Below are 14,122 nucleotides of genomic sequence, written 5' to 3' on the forward strand. Positions count from 1 at the left end.
ATTATATCCATAGAAACGTTTGACTTACTCGTAATGGTCTTTTACCTCGTCTAGAAAGTTTACTAGGCGCTGTCTATATTTTCCTACAGGATTGACTTCTTGTCTTAATGCTTCTACCTTTTCAACCATCTCTCATGCCTTTTTTACTGCTCTATAAACTTGACTAGTTATGTGCTCTATATACTATTACCTTCTTAAACTTTCTATTTTTTACATCATGCGAGCATCTCTTTCTGAATCATATGTGAATATCCAATCTTTTTTTCTTCTATGCTACTCATCTATCATTGCTGAAATATGGTTATTGTGATCTTACAATTATAGCTCAAACTCTCGAATTATCCGGTGAAGTGATTCTTTCTCATTTAGTACTTAAGAGTACTTTTTTCTCTCTTTTGCAAGTATAGCTTTCAACCTTTCTTTTTCTTTTTGGCATTCTACCAATCTTGTTGAGATTATAGAGTATAACCCCTTCCAATTCTGGCATTCTTGAAAAATTCTAATGGTCTCCTCTTACTTTTTTTGAGCTTTGCCTTTCCATTGGTTTATTTTTTCTTGAAGCTTATCCACTTCGTGTTATCAACTAAGGTAAGACTTAGTGACTTTTTTAATTTTGAATTAGATTCGTAACCTCTTATTTTCCTGGTGTAGATATTTCAAATCACTATTAGCCACATCTAATTCTTTTATGGTTTTTTCTAATTTGCTCCCTTGTATTTTTGTTTCATATTTTAGTTGTCCCACCTTCTTACGAAGTCTCAAATTTTTTCTTTTTTTTTTCAGCTTCTAATTCTTTTTTCACAAGCTCAACTTCTGATAATTATACTTTTATTGAAAGATTAGCTGATTAGTGTGAGCTATCATCAGGATAGAGTACTATGTCTCTAGGTCACCTTACTTTTCAAATCTGGTAATCAGGAGTGACTTTGTCGATAAGAGGTCCTAATCTCATTCTTCATGTTTTCTTTCATGCTTAGATTAACTGCTCCGAGGTTCTTGGTGAATTTAGTTCTCCATAAATGAATTCCACTTAGGCTAAGCCATGAGTGGCAGGAATAAACTATTTTACACCAAATTGCCTAAGCACCAATAATGAAGCATAACTTATAATGCCCCATAATCCTAACAACGGTATCCACCGCTCATTTTCTTCATGATACAACAAAGGCACTCTAGGCATCCAAGGTGCCATCCATTCAATTTCATTATCGATAATCCTTCGTAAGAAAAAGACCCACTCTTTCTTAATCTTCAATGTTGGCCATTAACTCTTGCAGAACTCTTTAATTAGTGTTTTGTTTCGTAGATACGACTTTGAAAATGCAATTTTTTCACATTTAAAATAACTTCTAACCCACACATATAATAGCGGTGCACATCCTATAAACCATCTCTTTTCATTTCGTCGATAGAAATTCAATGATCGAATGATTTCTACTAAGATTGTTAGTGCGAGATTAATTGCTTGGGTTTCAATTTGTTAAAAAAAATTCACCACAGTTATCTCAATGTAACCCAAAGTCTTTGAAAAGATTATCATGCCATACAATGATAAAGTAAACACAGCCATACCTTTGTCATCATTTAAATGCTCTTAAATGAAGTTTCGTAGAAAGTCCCAACGAATGTCGAAATGTTCACCTTTAGGCTTCACAAAGGAATCAATGGTTTCCACTTTAACCCCTATAAGTTGGCCAACTTTTTACGATAACCTGATTTTGGCTTTCGAGTGAATACTTTATCTGGACACTGTAGTTTTATCCCGAGCAAAATTGAATACTCTTAAATAGTTGACATCAAATCTTTTCGATTAAAAGTGAAGCATCTATAGGATGGATCCCAAAATTGTATAGCTGTCCTTACAATTACTCATCGATCACTACTGAAATGAGGGATGCAAGCTGTCCATACTTCTTACAAAAGCTTTTTTTTCTTCATTTAATTATCCCCAGATAGCAGTTAAATTTTCTAAATCATCCTGTGTGAGATCTAAATGCACATTTTCAGGCAACTTTGACATATAGCCGATAGGCAAGCAATCTTTATTATTTTGTTGGACTTCTTTTGACCAAACATATACTTCATTATACGGCTCACATGGGACACTGACTGAAGATGAACAAATCTGAAGTTCTATGAAATTCATGAAAACTTCTTGGGAAGAAATATATCCTAGAGTAAATATCTCGATGCAGAACTGTATGATATGATTTATGTAAAAAAAAAAAACAAAATTGAGTTAGTGTGAGGATGGGGTTTGAAAAAAAAAAAATTTTTGAGATTTTTTGTTTTATTTTGTATTACACATAACTTTTATTCTTAGGTATTTCTTGCAAGAAGGTAAACGAGGCTGTACCTAAGGTTGGTTTCCTAGGCTTATTACATGCTGATTTGAATTGACACGTTTCTAAAGGTTCTCAAATTATTCTTCACTATCATCCACTCTGGACTAATAAGGGACCCCGATCCTTATCCATTACAGGCTATGAACGGAAATGGTTCAATTTGAGTGGATGTATTTTGCTTGTCATTGCGGAGGTTATCACCTCACGATGGCATAGGTACTTTACTTCCTCCTATAAGGGACAGAGCTCGGGTATAGAGCTCATGTATGAGATGCAGCATGTCATTGTATGTGCAAATGTATCCTAATTTATTGAGAGTAATAAATACAAAAAAATAAAGTATAAAAAAGGCATAGTAAAAGAAATGTGTGTGAACTTTTTTGTTTTTGATTTGTTTTTTTTTTTTACTTTTTTTTTGTTGAAAATGAAAAATAAAAATCTAAGAGATCAATTAGGACTGTTTAAATCAAAATTTAAGGACAACAAGTAGTTAATTTTGGCCTGACTCTTAAAAAAAATATGTCCCCAGCAGAGTCGACAAGCTGTCGTAACGATTTTGTGTCCGCCCGACGAATTTGAAAATGAAATAAAAAATAACAAAAAATGGAGTCGCTACCAATCTTTTTTTACTAAGTGCGATTGGCTACCTATTAAAATTTATCCTTCTAATAAGATTTTAAAATTAATTAAAATTTATTAAAAAAATAATTTCACGATCTGCGAAACAGTCTGAGTTTGAGAGTCGGTTACGCGTGAGGAAGGATTAGCACCCCCATGACGCCCGTTTAAAAACGGTACCACTTAACTATGTGTTATCCTTTGATTTTGATTAAAATAGTTTCATTCTCAGTGTTTGGAAAAATAATTTTTTTGATTTTTTTATTTATTGAAAATTGGTTTGTTTTATTTTACTTTAAAAAAATTATTATTCAAATTTTATTTGAGAAAAATAAATTAGAACTTTTTTATTGAAATAATTCTTAAAATGTTCCATTACGTTGGTAACATTAGAAGAAGTTTTTCTCACCTAGAGATTTCTTAGGCATCGCTTCTCAAAATACCTTAGAATCTCATCTTAGAAGGTTCGAATTTACTTTTCGTAAAAAATATATCATGTATGCAATACAGAATGTTATCATTTTGATGCACACATTTTATTTTATTTCTTTTTAAGAAAAGGGAAACTTTTTATATTGAAGATTTTATATAAATATTCCAATACACTGGTAATATTTTAAAAAAATCTTCTCACCTAGGAATTTCTTAAAGCATCTCTACTCGGAATACTTTTAGAATCTTTGCATCGGATAAAATTCCCTTTTTGTCTCATTTTTTATTACTTATTCTTAATTTATTAATTAGTTTTTATTTATTATTATTTTATAATAAAAAATTTTATTTTATTAAAAAATTTTTATAAATACTCCAATATGCTGGTAGTACTTAAAAAAAATCTTCTCACCTAGAGATTTCGTAGGCATTACTACTCGAAATACCTTTGAATCTCATCATCGAATATAATTTTTTTTCTTATTTTTTTTATCAATTTTATATTATTAATTAATATTATAAAACAATACAAATTTATTTTGGTAAATTTAAATATTTTTACATGCATAAATATCAATAATAATAATTAAAATAACAAAAATAATATAAAAAATTCAAAAAATTTACCTGAACCGGACCGATCAACGGTCCAGTCAATGATGGTCCAGTTGAATCAACAGCTCGGTTCGATCTGACGATTCAGGGACGGTTTGACTTGGCCTGGGTCAATTCAGATGAATCGGTCTGGGTCTGAAGATGAGTCGGATAATTGGGTTGGTTGTGCGGATCTCGGATCGGATCACGGGTTGGAGCGTGGATCCTCAGAGGTTAAAATGACGTCGTTTTGAGAGTTTATTGAAATGATGTCGTTTTCGCTTCGGCAATTTCTATAAAAGGCCCAAAAAAAATTTTTCTCTCATTTTCTCTTCTCCTCCTCTCTCTACACTCAAACCCCCTCTCTCTAGACCGATTGGTCGATCACCTTCGGTTGTGTCGACTGCCGCTGGTGGTTACCAACCCGATCGTCAACCGGTTGCTGAAAAATCACAAAAGATATCAAAACGTTCTCTTCGACGTGCGTTTTTTGGATCCGGTATCCTTTTCATCGAAAATAGCTTCGATCGACGTAGAATGTGGCTCAAAGTTTCGGTCTCCCTTCTTTCTTTTTTTTTTAAATCGACTGATTTTTTTTGTAGGTAACTTTTCTGGCGCTGGGTTCCTCCATACGGGAAGGACTGTGTGGTTTTTATTTGTCTTTTTTACTGAAAAAAAAATTTATTCTGGAAACACTTTTTTATTCTGAAAAAATCTTTTTTTTGTAGGTCTCTCTGGTTGTTTTTTTAATCGATCCCCCTTCATGCAGGTTAGAAGCTCTATTTATAGAGCTTTTTGGGATTCAAATTTCAGATCTTTTGAGATTCGAATCTCATTTTTTTAACTGAAAATTCATGCTTGCCACGTGTGTTAGGCTGCTTGTCAGTCGACTGCTGGCAGCTAGCGACGGCGATTTTGGACTTTAGGGATTGTGCATTTAATGCACTAGATTTGAACTGGATAAGGAAAAAAAAGAAGGAAAAAAAAAACAAAAAAAATAAATAATAATAATAATGATGATGATGATGATGATAAAAAATAAAAATAAAAATGATGTTTACACCAACTATTAATTGAAAAAATAAAAAATTCTTAATTAATCGTTTTTGATTCACTGGCTCTTATCTCTTTTGATAAAAAGGAAGCAATAATACAATCAAAATATTATAAAATTAGATGAAATTTTCTATTCTTAGTCTTTTAATCTTTCTCAAGTATTTCAAAAATATTCAAAATTTGAAGTTAAAATTAATCAAATGATATCACTGAGTGACTAATGAAAATATATATATTTTTTAAATTATGTATCTTTTAATAGATTAATTATGAGTCTCAGTCTCATTTAAATGTGATTAAAAATAAAAATTGGATATGCTCTTTTTTGAATTTGACCATTTACCGATTAATAAAAAAATTTCAAGTTTGTCTTTTATTATTTTTCTACCAAAAAAATAGTTACCAGAAAAAAAAAAGTCCCATCTATTAATTGAAAAAAAAAAAAAGAAGGATGAGTGGGTGAAAGCTTATTGTCATATCAGAGCCAGGTTTCGATCCTGGGACCTGTGGGTTATGGGCCCACCACGCTTCCGCTGCGCCACTCTGATTTGTTGCCACTTATCCTTAATATATTTTATTTATTTACTTTCAAAAAATTTAATCTTTGACGATGACTTCTCAGCTAAGCTTTTCTCCTCTTCTGCAACAAAAAGCTAAAAAATCAAACTTTTCATCAGAAAAGCATAGAAAAGAATAATTTTTCAAATCAATTTTAAGGAAAATGAGAAGACCTGGAATCGGAGTCTTACAAACAGCTGCAGCGGCTAGGGTTTGTTTCAAAAACCAATTCAATCTTAATTATGATTATCCAATTTAATCTTAATTACATCCTAAAATATCTACCTTTAATTACTTTTTTTTTTTTTATCTTTTTAATTTCAGGATCAATATCGGTTCCTGGGAGAAAATGTAGCCAAGTTAAGAACCGATCTCATGAAAGAACAGCTCGCTACTTTCCGTTCTCAACTCGAAGAATTCGCTCGAAAACACAAGGTTAAACAAAAAAAAAAAAAATCCCTACTTTCAATTTTTTCATGATTTTTAATTATTTTTAAATTTGTTATTTTTTTTGGCAGAATGATATTCGTAAAAATCCGTCCTTTAGGTCACAATTTCACGAAATGTGTGCTAAAGTGGGTTGGCTTCAAATAAGGGATTTTGGGCTGAGCTTTTAGGGATTGGTGATTTCTATTATGAACTTGGTTGGTATCCAAAATCATCTCTTTTAGGGAAAAAAAAATTGGAGCATTTACTTTTGTTTTCAAGTTTCTTTTTTAGCTTAAATTGATTCTTTTTTATCTATATAGGGCAAAGTTATGAGCTTTATATCTTTTTTGTTTGGTATTTTGTAGAAATTTTTTAATCTTTTTAACTGTTTTTCGATTTCTAGCATTTTCTTTTAATGGAAGTTTTCTAAATTTGCTTACTGTTTTTGCTTTATAATAGCATTATGAAATGTAACTATGAGAGTATTGGATTATTTTTGTTCAAAGTTCTATGATTGTGAAGTTTATTTATTTAATTATGCATGATGCACCTGCAAGCTTCTCTGCTTTTTGCATGATACATAAGCTTATGGTCTGTAAAAGTCTGTTTTTTAAGAGGATTTTCATAAGCTCTTCTTATACATTTTGAAGTTTTAACCTTAGAATGAAAGGCATCTGTGTTAAGACTTGGTAGAGTGGTAATAATGGGGTTTTGGTACTTGACTCGACAGGGGTGCAAATTGTTGAGATATGCTTGGCAACTAGGCCTCTTAATGGAGGTTTGATCGACCTGCTGGAACTATGCAAATTGCTTCGTCAGAAACGAAAACATGATCGTGAAGCTGTATCTGAGGATGACTGTTTGCGTGCTATAAGTAAGCTGAAGGTATGGTAGTAAAGTTACTTCATATTTGTTTGATACTGATTATCGAATGAGTTTTCCTGCATTGCCACATTCTGTTTTCCCATTTTCCCGTTTTCACCCCAGGATGAGTGAGAGGAAAGAGCATTAGAGAGCAGATTGGTTTTCCTTTGTTTTGAGCAACATTATTTCTTGAACATTTTTTGAATTGTTAGTGCCATTATTGCAGCTTGCTAGTCCTTTCTATTGCATGGTCTGTAATGGAGTTGTCTTATGCAACTTAAATAAAGTTTTTACGCTGCCATTTTTAATGCATTGTGCTACTTGAATTTTGAAGACATTGGGTAGTGGATTTGAAGTGATATCTGCTGGAAAGAAAAAGCTTGTTCGATCTGTTCCAACTGAGTTGAAGAAAGACCATAATGAAATTCTGGAGCTAGCACAGGTTTGTCTAATTCATTGTGCAACAAATACCTAATGTAAGTAATTGCTTAATTGATATTCTACTTGTTTCTCTCTCAGGCTCAAGGCTATGTGACTTGATGAGGTAGAGAGACGGCTTTCCTGGACGTATGAGACAGGCCATTAATTTATGTCCAGTACATTGCACCCACTGACATTAATTGTGATCATTGCCATAATTGTGATCATTACCATAAATTAATGACTTAATTGTGATCATTACCATTCAGCACCAGGGTCACTCCAAGACCTGGGTCTTACCCCGAGCTTGAAAAATATAAACTTCTCCAATGCCTCAAAAACCTTGTGTTTGTCCAAAAGTTTATTCCAAACTCCACTGACGATGCAATAGTTACTGTTATACGGTGGCCTATGGTGTGCAGAATGTTGCGACCGCGACAAAAGGACACCGGCATCTTGTAGCGCCACCACCAATGGAGGGAGCTTGCTCTTGGTGGTATGAGACCAAGCATGAAATTGTTGGCTGAACATGATGCAACCGGCACAGATGCTGACAAAGCCTTGAATAACAGGTTCATTACAAAATATATCTATAGGAAGCATGTAGAGAGTTACGCTACGAGCCGGTACATGTAAATTTTTAGCAAACTGACGCCTGGTGAAATTCCAGGGCTGTTTATGGTGCCCCTGGAAATCTGCAATTTGTGAACCAAAAATTGGAGTTGATGCATCACCATAATTGTCAATAACCCAATGGTATATCCCGCTCAAAAGGTCGGCTAAAATGTACCCAACATAACCTGCTAGTATAGTTTCGAGCCACATATGTGAATCGGCTGCACCCACTATCGCCTTGGCTAGGGAAATCAACAGTGTGATGCACCCATTTGTCACCCAAGCCCGGTGAGGCCATGTTGATTGAAAACTTGGGTCATTGGCCAGGGGAGGACCAGCACTAGGTATGATGGGAGTGACCAGGTCTGGTGTAGTCACGAGCCGTGGCTCGATGAATAGCTCGTTCTGACTGGACCTAGGCATGGCTGTGGTGGTGCCTGAACATATGGGAACATGGGTTAGAGACATTGATGGGTTCTTGCGTTGAGGCATGATAGACATTAAAGGGAGGCTTATGAGAAACTGAAGTCTAGTGCAATGGCAGGGCAATATTTGTAGAGGCTGAGGGTTTAAATAGTGGCAATTGTCGAAGGCGTTGGTCTAGTCCATATTTTGGGATAGAAAACCTCACAATTTAAACATGATGTTAAAATATAACATTAAGTTGATATTACTAAAATTTTAATATTTTAATAATAATTATATATGAATTTAATAAAATCAAAAAAATATATTTTATATATTTATATCGATATAAATTATAATATATAATTTTTATATAAAATATAATATAAATATATAAAATTTAATATTTTATATAATATAAATATACGAAGCATTAGGTTTAACTAATATGTAAATTACATATTTATCGAATTATGATGTAAAATAATGTTAAATATATCATTTATTGATTGATTGAATAATATACGGGTTTATACATATGTCGAGCAAAAAATGAACATTTATACATACCATTTATAACGGACTAAGCTATATATCTTTTAGGTTTAGATGAACCATTAGTCTAATTTTTGTTAGCTAAAAAACCAGCTCTGTTTAAACAGGCTCTTGTTGAGTTGAATTTCAAAAAGTTATAAAAGTGATGAACCTATTTAAAAGAAAATTCAATATTTTTCGATTGTAAATATTAAAATAGAGTGAATCATTTCGTGGATATTTTTGTTTCGAAATAAAATAATTAAAATTATACTCGGTTAATTAAAATGTATATTATTCATACAAGAGATCCTTTAGTTAAGAAGATCCATCGACCTAAGACAAAGAGGAAGATCTATTTATTTTATTTAATTAATCAATTAAAACTAATGACTTGTTTTTGAAACAAGTAGCAACAACCATTTCATTTGACCCGCATATTTAAGATCTTCCAATTAATTTACATCTTTCGTTAATAAAAATCTTTTATGTAATGAGTTACAGTCCTGGTTGTTCACTGTTGAAGAAATCTTGTTTAGGCAGTTCTCATATTTTTTGTTGCCACATCATCTTAATTAACAGAGAGAAAATTGTTGTTTTGGCTGAAAATTATAAATCATCTCAAAGTTAGGCGAGATGTTAGAAATTATTTTTATTATTTATATAAAAGTGCAAGTGAATTTAAGTTTAATTTGAAATTTAAAATTCAAACTTAATCAAATTTTATTTTTTTAATTTAAATGTAATTAAAAATTAAAATTAAATTATTTAAATTTATTAAATTAATTTTTATTAATATATAAAAATAAATTCAATTATTATACTTTTATATATCAATTTTGTCTTGATTTTTTTAATCGAGTTTCGATTTAATATATGCCGAATATGAAGGTTCAAGTCAAGATCAGACAAGATCCGATTTTGATCAGATCCGAAACCTAATTTCATTATTTAAATTCAAAACCTACTTATCTTTTATTTATTTTATTTTATTTTATTTTGTTTTATTTACATTAATATTAATTTATTAATTAAACACAAAAAGAAAAACAAAAAAAAAACAAAGAGAAAAATTAAAAATGATATTAAAAAAAAAAAGAGGGGGGACTGGTGTACGGCACCGCTGCCGCCCCCAGCCCGTCTAGTCCCCTTACCAGCCACCCTAACCAGCTCCTTGTCTAGTCCCCGGTCCAGTCCCCTCACCAGCCAACCTACAGCCTACCCCTGCAGCCACCCCTACAGACACCACCTACTCACCATCCCAGACACCCAACCTCCTGTAAAGTATCCAACTTCCACACCCAAAAACCTCTCTCGACCACAGACACAGGCATCCACACAAGCACCCAAACTTTTCAACACCCAGAAACCTCGAGTTCCCTACGCCCAGAAATCCCTAGCACACGCCCACGAACCCGAGGCTCCACCCTCACCCAACACTTTGCCCAGCCACATCCAAGCCCCACAAGCCCTTACCCTCTAACCCAGACATCGACCAAGCTAAAAACCCCTCACCCACCAGAAAACAAAAAACACCAGAAAAACCAAAAAAAAAAAAAAAACAACACAGTCCTCGCCTAGGCGAGGAACCAACAGCACCAAGCAACCTGCAAAGAACAAAGAAAATATATCATCTTTAGTTTTACAAAAAAAAAAAGAAAAAGAAAGGGAAACAGAAAACTTCAGACCCTTTCTACACTGATCGGGGTTGTTTCCGGCGAAAAGGAGACCGGATCTGGAAAGATTGCGTCAACGAGAGCTTCCAGAAGAATTTTGGTATTTTCCGGTGCGCGGCGAACACCGACGAATCCACCAGCCACGACCCAGACGGCGGCCTGCGCGGCGCTCTGGCACCGGACCCCGGCCAAAGCTAGAGAGAATGTCTGGAGCTGGAGGATTTTTTTTCTGAAAGAGGAATGAAATGAACTTCAAAAAAAAAGTTTGGCTTTTATATGAAAAAACAAAGAAGCAAAACGACGTCGTTTAAAAAGGAAATATCCGCGCTTGCCCGTGACCCGACCCAGGATCGGCCTAACCGATCGGTTGACCCGTTTCCCTCGACAGCTTTGAACCGGTTCAACTGAACCGCGTGCCGACCAATGGTTAGATCCAACCAATGTGTGAATTGTAAGTGTACCGAATTATGATGTAAAATAATGTTAAATACATCATTTATTGATTGATTGAATAATATATGTATATATACATGTGTCGGGCCAAAAATGAATATTTATACATACCATTTATAATGGGGTAAGCTATATATCTTTAAGGTTTAGATGAACCATTAGTCTAATTTTTGTTAGCTAAAAAACCAGCTCTGTTTAAACAGGCTCTTGTTGAGTTGAATTTCAAAAAGTTATAAAAGTGATGAACCTAAAATTTTTTTTACTAAAATTTAATTATTATTTTATATAAATTAACAACTATCATTAATTAAATTATTTCCTCTTTATTCAATCAATCAATTAATAGTTTTGGATAATTTAACACTTGAACAAAAAACTTTTAAATAAAAAATTCAAAATAAAAAAAAAATAGATATATATCTTTGTTTAGGAACTCCATTTAAATTTTATTTATTTTATTTTCCAACTTCAATTTAACTATTCAACCAAATTTTAGTATTATGATGAGTATTTAATTTTTATTATTATGAAAAATATTAATTACAATTATTTTATTATATTATAACTTGAATAAATCATTCAAATGGGTGTCACTAAAACCAATATTATACATATTATTGGGACTAAGATGAGAGTATTTATATATGCCATTAAAGCTAAAACAGACTATCTTTCAGATAATGTAATTAATAATATAATTAGACTAATTCAACATGTATCATATTTGTTTATCAGGTCGGATGGATTCAATAATAGACGTCTGTGGCATTCCAACCTTCCTTCTTTTTTCAAGACCTATTTAAAAGAGAATCCAATATTTTTTCGATTGTAAATATTAAAATAGAGTGAATCGCTTCGTTGATATTTTTGTAATTGATCAAATTTAAATCGATGTAATATTAAATTTGAGTTCGATTTTTAATGTAAATTTTAAATTCGATTGAATTTTATTTTTTTTAAGTTAAATTTAAGTCGAAATAAAAATTAAAATACTCAAATTTATTTAATTAATATGTAAAAATAAATTTAATTTTTATATTAAATAAAATTTTAATTATTTATATTTAAATTTGAGATATTTTATTAATTAAAATATATTAAAATATAAAATTTTAATTAAATTCGTGAATTATTTAAATTAAATATAAAAATATTTAAATTTGATTCAATTAATAAGTTATAGTACTTTAATTTGAATTTGATTTAATAATAATTAAATTAAATTTAAATTTTATTTAAATCAAAATATTAATATATTATTTACACTTTTAGGTTGATGTTGCCCCGTTGTATCCTAATTAGAAAATTAATTGATTTAATGTTGGTTGATGAAGTTTATTGTTTTTGAGAATTATAGCCAATTGGTGGATTGTTAGTAGTTGGGTGTTGTATGAAAGAGAGAGCCAGACGTTTCCCCTCCTCACTCACACCTCTCAAATTCAATTCCGAAGATTCATGCCAGCCCCTCATGCTCCTGGTGGAGACACCTCCACACACTGCCATGCCCAAACACCCTCAAAAAAGGGCAAAAAAAATCAGACATCCATAGCCAACAAAATAAACACAACCCAACCATTAGAGGTGTTCATAGATAAGATTAAGTTGAATTTAAGTTGAGTTTAGATGCTAATGTATAATATTAATAATTTATATATTTGTGTAATTTTAATTTAATTCAATAATTTGAGTTTTAAAATTTTATTAAATTCGATTCAAATTAAAAAAATAAATTTAACTTTATTTATTAAACTTAATTTATATAATAAAAATTAAAATATTTTTTAAAAAAATAAAAATATATAATTATAATATTTTAATTATATATATTTTATTCAAATTAAATTAGATCGAATTTGAGTTTTAATTTTTTTATTCAAGATTCGATATGAAACTTAAATAAATTAAAAAATTATGTTTAAATTTATTTAACAAAATTTAATTTTTTATTAAAATTCTCTCAAAACTTAAACGAACTTTTAAATTTGAATGGATATTATCAACTACTCATGGTTCTTATCACATAAGTAGAAAAAAATTCAATGAAGTGTAACTTGAAGATGAGTTTCATCAGTGATCTCTTCATCCCATTAAGCACCAGGCTCACTCCAAGACGTAGATCTCACCCCAAGCATAAAAAAAATAACCATCTCTATTAAAACCGAAGATTAAAAAATCTCATATATGCTGAATTGGATAAATATTTGGGAAGCATAAATATAATTAGTTATATATATAAGGCATTATTTTAACCTCCCTATAAAACTAAAAATTTCATTATCAATATAAAAATGAGTTCTATTTTTATATATGCCCTCGTCAGTGGGGCAAGTTATCTTTTAGATAAAGTAATGACAATTAATTCTTATAAAAAAAACTCTTAATTCATTCTACTCGATCTAATTGTCAGTTCGATTGTGTGAACCGATATTAAAATTGATTCGATTTTGTAATTAAATTATTTTAAATTGTTATAAATCGATTATTTACATAATAAACCAATAAATCAAATGATTTTTTTGAAATTCGATTGGTTCAACATCAATTAATAAATTTAAAAAAAAATATGAGAAAAATCCTTCAAGTATTCAAACAATCAAATTAAATCCTTAGACTACTATTTCATCTAAATACCCCCCAAGTTTTATTTTTTACTATCAAAATCCTTGTAACTTTATATTAATGATATATTGACATATTTTGAGACATGTAGATAATGATATTGTAAAAAAAAAAATTACTTTTGTAAAAATAAATAATTTCCAAAAAAGATGATCTAATAAAAATTTTATTAATTGATACCATAATTAAAAATAATTATAAAAATAATAATAGATATAATAAATAAAAATAAAATATTAATAAAAATGATTAATTATTTGACCATGATAAAAAATAATTAATAAAAAAAGTATAAATTTAAAATTAATAAAAAAATCTACATTCATATAAAAAATATAAAAATAAAAATAATTTCCTTTTTATTAATTTTATATATAGATATTTCTTTTTTATTACATAAAGATTAATTATTATATATTAATAAATAATATTTATATTTTAATAAATAATAATAATTTATAATAATTTATTAGCTATTATTTATTATATTTATTAAAATATAAA

The 14,122-nt window shown here is 30.5% G+C and overlaps 1 long non-coding RNA gene and 2 pseudogenes across 2 annotated transcripts; 1 reads left to right on the top strand and 2 right to left on the bottom strand.

The window, feature by feature from the left end:
• The first annotated feature begins 5,661 nt into the window (after positions 1-5,661).
• LOC111276444 (vacuolar protein sorting-associated protein 22 homolog 1-like) lies at positions 5,662-8,045 on the top strand (annotated as a pseudogene). Its single transcript, XR_016333776.1, has 6 exons — positions 5,662-5,814; positions 5,928-6,038; positions 6,122-6,247; positions 6,763-6,917; positions 7,231-7,338; positions 7,416-8,045. The product of XR_016333776.1 is annotated as a vacuolar protein sorting-associated protein 22 homolog 1-like (transcript).
• On the bottom strand, positions 7,575-8,623 carry LOC111276443 (fatty acid desaturase 4, chloroplastic pseudogene; annotated as a pseudogene).
• A 1,312-nt stretch (positions 8,624-9,935) lies between these two features.
• On the bottom strand, positions 9,936-11,241 carry LOC149511745 (uncharacterized). Its single transcript, XR_016333689.1, has 2 exons — positions 10,559-11,241; positions 9,936-10,477 (listed from the first exon to the last, which is right to left on the bottom strand). It is a non-coding gene; the product is annotated as an uncharacterized LOC149511745 (long non-coding RNA).
• Positions 11,242-14,122: the final 2,881 nt, after the last annotated feature.

Source organism: Durio zibethinus, chromosome 25 (genome assembly GCF_047325235.1).
Source record: "Durio zibethinus cultivar Kanyao isolate XHJ-2024 chromosome 25, ASM4732523v1, whole genome shotgun sequence".
Lineage (NCBI taxonomy): Eukaryota > Viridiplantae > Streptophyta > Magnoliopsida > Malvales > Malvaceae > Durio > Durio zibethinus.